Genomic DNA, 6,182 nt, shown 5'->3' on the forward strand with positions numbered 1-6,182 from the left:
GAGTTCTGTGAGCTGCTCTAGCAAATCAATACAACCCAAGGAGGGGGTCGTGGGATCTTTTGACATATAGCCAGCTGGTCAGAATTCCAGATAACAACCCGGACTTGCGATTGGCATTCTGAGTTGGAGGGTGTTATTGGAATTCCCAGTCTACCGCCAGTGGGTCAGAAACACAGGCAATGATATGAGCCGGAGACTGGCATTTGACGTGGGGAGAAAAGGGGCCAATTTGTGAGACTGAACCCTTGACCTGATGCTATTTCCAGGTAGATTGTGTCAGAATTGAATTGAATTGTAAGATAGTCAACTGGTGTGCAGAGCATTGCTTGGATGTGTGGGATGCTCCCCTTTCACCCCTGCACATTGGAATTGGGTCTAGAACCCAAATAGTAAGTGATCAACCAAGTCTTTATTTCTGAGAACTGAGTCAAAGAAGACTGAAAATGAAGTCAGAATTCCAAGCTACATTCTGCAGAACTCTAGGTTTCATGGAGTCCTGGTAGGGTTAAGTAGAGATGTTGGCGGTGGGGGGGGGGGGGGGGGGGGCGGGCGGGGCGGGGAGTTGGCAGGGTGGTTATTGAATAAGGCTTAGCCAACAAGGTTCTAGGACTCTCTCCCTGCTTCAACCAGATCTGCTCTTTTACCTTTGGGGTTCCATGTGAGAACCCTTCTGAAGAAAGGGTTCTACTATTTCATACACAAAACTTTAAAATCTGTTGGAGCACATTCCACCACTGAGAAGGGCCAAGAATGTGGAAAGGAACTCTGCAGTACCACCTCCAGGGAAAAATCTAAAGCTGAGGATGAAAACCACGGAGTGAATGATTTCTAAGGCCTTTTTCAGCTCTAAAAGATTTGAATTCTACTCTCTTGTTCCCAGTCCCTGAACAACAATCTCAGTTCAGTCTCCACTCATGCCCTGGTCTGATAATGACTTTGATGGAGACATATGACCGGGCTGGCCCTCTGTTATGTGCATCTGATAACATTCATGAGCCTTAAAGGAGGGGTATAAGAAACATCTACTTGATCAAAGTGCCTTGAACTTTTTGATTTTGAGAACTGCTGGACTGAAACATTCACGGTGTGTTAACAAAATCCTTCCTTCTGCTGCCCCTGATCTTCATCAGTTTTACAGTCTTTCTGGCCTTAGGCAGTGTCTGGACAAGGTCTTATCCATGACTGCCAGCCTCCTACAGCAGAGCAGTTTACCTTTCTTGGTTAATTTCCAAGAACTCTCAGTTTTTCTTGGTTTCTCAGATACTGTCATCTCTCTGTCTTCCGCCTAGAGGAAAAGTTAAGAAGTTTAGGTATCCAAAGATGCTCTTCCCTTGAATGTAACTTTCTAAGCTCTATCAACTTGCAGTATAGGTCTGGGGAAGAAACACAATCATCTTGAAGAAAATCTGATTTTAGGGAAAGCAACTTTGTTTTCCTATGACAAACTCTCATTTCCAACACTAGGATCTAATTGCAAAGAAATGAAGCATGAGCAGCTAGATTTAGGAATCTTCTAAATCCAGATGTTTAAAGCCTGAGGTGAAAGCATGCCCCATAGAGTTAACAGAAGCTGATAACTAATAGAAATTCTTGAGCTTGTCTTACAGAACAACAGCTAAAGGAACAGCTTGTTAAAACCCGTTGGCTTATAGACTGCTTCATTGGTTAATCTCGCTTTAATTATTTTTTTGCTTTCTCTCTTTTTTTTTTTCTTTAATTGCATACCTTCCCAGCTTCACACAGCTCAGTCGTTTTATAGGAACTTAGAGTCAGCTCGTCGAGTGCAGGGCGGCTGAAACTGGTTGGGATCACTGACCCTAAAACTGGGCCTGCGCAGGTGCCCCATGAGTGGTCTCTTGCCATTGGGGGTTGGAAATCTCCACCCTCCCATCAAGCTAAGTGCCTCTATTTTAAACATGCAGAAGCTTGTAACCCAGATGCACCTGTGAAGAACAGTGATTACTTCCTCTTTTCCCAACCTCCAATCACCTTTCCCCATGCCTAAGACACTAGGCTTATCCAATAAATATCCCACTTCCCTCACCTTTGGGGAAGAGGATCTGAGACTTATGCATCAGTCTCCTGATTGGCTGCCTTGTAAATAAACTTTCTTGGCTATAAACCTCAGCATCTCAGCATTTGGCTTGCTGTGTGTCAGGCAAATGGGCCTGGTTTGATACAGAGGCATAATATACTCTTATAACACCTGTGCTCCTCTTCCAAGGTTTTGGCCCTATATTTTAAGAAATTTGATGGAGGATCAAGTACATCTCCATTCTAAGGGAACATTACAATGCAACATCCTTTGTAAGACAAGAGAAAGGCAGCATTGTGCGTAAGTCATGTAACTCGTTTGGTCACCATGGTGGACATTTGTTGCTCTTATCTGTGCAGCATCCTTTCTCTAGATCTTCCTTTGAGAAATGACCTCATCCCCACCTCCAACCTTGTGATTTTTGGGGAGTAACCATCCCCCCAGCTTTGTGGATGGGCAAGATCTGCAGGGCAAAGTCAACCAGTGCATTCCAGTCCCCAGCCCAGAGACTGAATCAGGAATGGACCTAGAACACCACTTGAACCGATAGCAATTAGGCCTAGAAATTTGTGGAACTGTTGGACAGGAGACGGATACTCTCACTAGAATTGGAGTTATGGGGATCTGAACCTGGGGCTTCTAGCATCCATCTTGCCCCCAAGACAAAAAGCTTACCTGAGTTTGGAGCCTACTCAAAGGAGGGCAGAGCATAGGGATAGGAGACATAGGATTCTGGATTCAGCAATACCTGAAACCAGAGACATGTAGTAAATGTCCTTTTTTGCTTAGCTGAGATGGAAATGGGTTTTCTGTTACTTATAACCAGAAGAATCCTAAAAGATCTATTCTCTCTGGATCATGCCATCTCAACCTTTAGAATGAGGATGTTGAAAGCTAGTCAGTGTTTCTCGGTGGAGGCACTAATGGCATTTGGTGGGACAATTCTTTATAGTACAGACTGTTCTGAACATTCCTTTTGGCCCTGCCCACAAAATACCAGAAGAACCCCTCGGTTATAATATTATGACAACCAAAATCCACTACCTATCCCACTAGACACACACACACACACACACACACACACACACACACACACACAAATGTCCCCTAGGGGTATGTACTACCCCTTGTTGAGAACAAATAAACTAGAAAAATCTCTAAGTCTCCTCCTAACCAAGATGAAATTAGCCATGCCATACCAGAAATCAAGTTCCCTAGGGCCCGGTCTTAGCATTAACTGAGAATAATTTAGTCTCGGCGTTCATTTATTTATAAAATGAGGACACTGTGATACAGCTCTATGGGTAAACCTATCAAAGGACTATTGCAGTGAATTACTCACATGAAATAATTCTAGCTCAACCTCGAATGGATCCTTAACGTTCCCACAGAAAATATCTGAAACACTTTTGAATACCATGTAGCTTATAATTTGTCCCCTAAAAAGATAATTTTAAAAACCCTGAAATTTTGTAGTAATCTTTTCATACCCTTAATTCATCTATCCATAAAGGATTAAAATCATTTCTAAAGCTGCTCTGTGCCACCATCATTTTTCTAGACCTCTTTAATTACAACTCCAGCAAGAGCAACTGGCTTAGGAGATGGGGGGTGGGAGGGAGCGCATTCATTTTTTACAAACAAACGAGTTTTACTACTTTCCAAGTGTTCCTGCAAGGATGACTAGAGAATAACAATGACATTGATGGCTGGGCAGTCGGCTAGGCTCATCCGCTTCTCCACGCCAATCTCTTAGCTCAGATAATTTACTGCATATCATTCTTTGTCCGCCAAAACCACAAATGTTAAATCCTCAACTGCCAAGGACCTCTTGTACCCTGTAGTGATCTGAAAATGTAATAGTACAAAGTTTTCAGTGCTATTTATAATTTATCAGCTTTAAAATCTATTTTTAATGTTACCTTTGTCATCTTTGTAGGGTTTTAATTTGCTCGGTTGGTGGGGTTTGTTGTTTGTTTGCTTGCTTGCTTACTTTGTTTATTTTTTGCCTTGTCATTTTTTTCCCTCTGCTTGACAATTCTGTGCTCTTAATATTAATTCTCAAACAAATGGTCTAAATCCTCCCTGGCAAATTTGGATGTGTTGGGAGAGTGGGCTACGTTCCATGTGTTGCCTTTGAAATCTGAGCACAATAAGATGACTTAACATCGCGTGAGCACACCAACCAAATTCAGGCTGAGGGCTACAGCCATGACACAGACAGTCCTTTCATCTCAGCTGTCTTCAAAACTGCCATAAATTATTGCTGCTGGATGTAGTGCCAGGATCCTGGGGCCCATTTTCATGTTTAAGAGGATTTGAGGGGTGTCCCATAGCACCCTACTGGCTCTGTTAGCTAATGATCTCTCCTCTCCACCTCAGTCCTTCTGTGAAACATGGCGGTGACTTTCCACAGTGGGACCTGCTCCTCGCAACAGAGCAGTAGGTTAGCTATTTGAAGTCTGAGAAAGATGTACCATAGAAGTCAGAGAAGGGAGACAGAAGGGAGAAGTAAGGGGAGGCCATTAAACCACTTCAAAATGACTTTTAGACTGCATAGAAAATGGCCCTGAAACTCAGAGTGAAACCTCAATCTTTCATACATTCATCTTTGAAGCCAAAAATTAGTGAGAAGGCTGGCTCTGAAAGCACAGGCCCCTACCTTCATAAACAGCAAATTTAAGTAATTTCCCCAAATGTCCTGTGTTAGCTTTGCTTTAAATTGCCGTGGCTGCCATAAATAGCCTCCCTCATCTTCTCTTTATGTCCTTCATACCCACACCTTCATTCCTCAGATGTAGGGCTTACAAAGAAACTGAGATTTCATTTTCAGCACAATATACCATGACCAAGCCTCATGTGGGGCTGTCTGTACATCAGAGAAATAGCAGTGTCTTGTGTCTTGTCTTTCCCACCTTTATAAGAAGTAATCGCCTCCAGCTGAGCCAAGTTGAGCAAATGCTCAGCTTTCACATGATTTTGCTACAGCATCATAATGAATGCACCTCTTTGATGGAAGAAAGAAGCTCCATGGAATAAACGATTTAAGGATTTGGAGTTGGAGCTGAAAACATGGGCTGCTTTGTTCTTATGACTACTGCCTCACCATCTAAAACATTTCTCCAGTTTGAAGGATCTGTCTTTTCCAGCCACAACCCTCAAGCTACAATAACAGACTCATGATTTTTTAAGAGGCCAAGGTTATGAACACTCTTTTATGAATATTTTCCTTTGAATGCATTTCTCTTGAAGAAGAAAAATAGCCCTGTGTGTTGCAGGGTTGACAGTAATAGACAAAACATACAAATTGTTCTCTTAGGGGCAGTAAAATGCTCCAAAATGCACCCAGAAAAATTCCAAATACAACATAATGTTTATGGAACCCTGCCTTTGCAGCTATAATTTTTAAAGTAATATTTCTGACTGGCATTTTTATACAGAACATATTTCAGGGATTAATATCAAGATTAATGCCTTGAAATGTCTCACTTTACGGTATCATGATTGCTTTTCCCGTATTAGTGTAAACTCTTAGTGAGTAGAATTTTAGAATGTGCCACTTAGAAGGAAACTTTCATCGAGTTAATCTGCTTATGTTTTTATTTTTCCTTTTATCTTATTTCAACATATCCTCCAACTTCCTCCTCTAAAAATAATCCAACTAATGTCAACCCAACATATTATAGTAGATCTCCTATTCATTCCAATCTGCCTCAAAAAGAATTTATTATTTAGGCTTATAATTATATATGTAGTACTGTCAACTAATTTGTAGGTTCCTTATCAAAATTTCATTCTGTTTTAATATCAACAGTTAAATCATTTCTGGTGTTTAAAAAAAAAAAAAGTTTTCCTTGAACCCTTTCAAATGCTTTGCTCATCCGAAAATTAACCCAGAAAACTCAGCCTCTTTTAATCCTGCTTTGTGGCTTAGATTCTTTAGCCCTGGAACCACTCGTGTTGATTTCTGTTATACCCATGCTTATGTAAAAACAGCTTTTGATATGGCAGAAAAATAATTCTGATACAAATGACATGCCTCTGAAGCCTAATATTGTGAGGTGAACCCTGGCAACAGTGATTTAAGAACGCTCTCCCAGATTGAGTAAATGACCTATAAAAATTTCAAGACACAATTGTTGCTTTG

This window comes from Hippopotamus amphibius, chromosome 7 (assembly GCF_030028045.1).
Source record: "Hippopotamus amphibius kiboko isolate mHipAmp2 chromosome 7, mHipAmp2.hap2, whole genome shotgun sequence".
Taxonomy (NCBI): Eukaryota; Metazoa; Chordata; class Mammalia; order Artiodactyla; family Hippopotamidae; genus Hippopotamus; species Hippopotamus amphibius.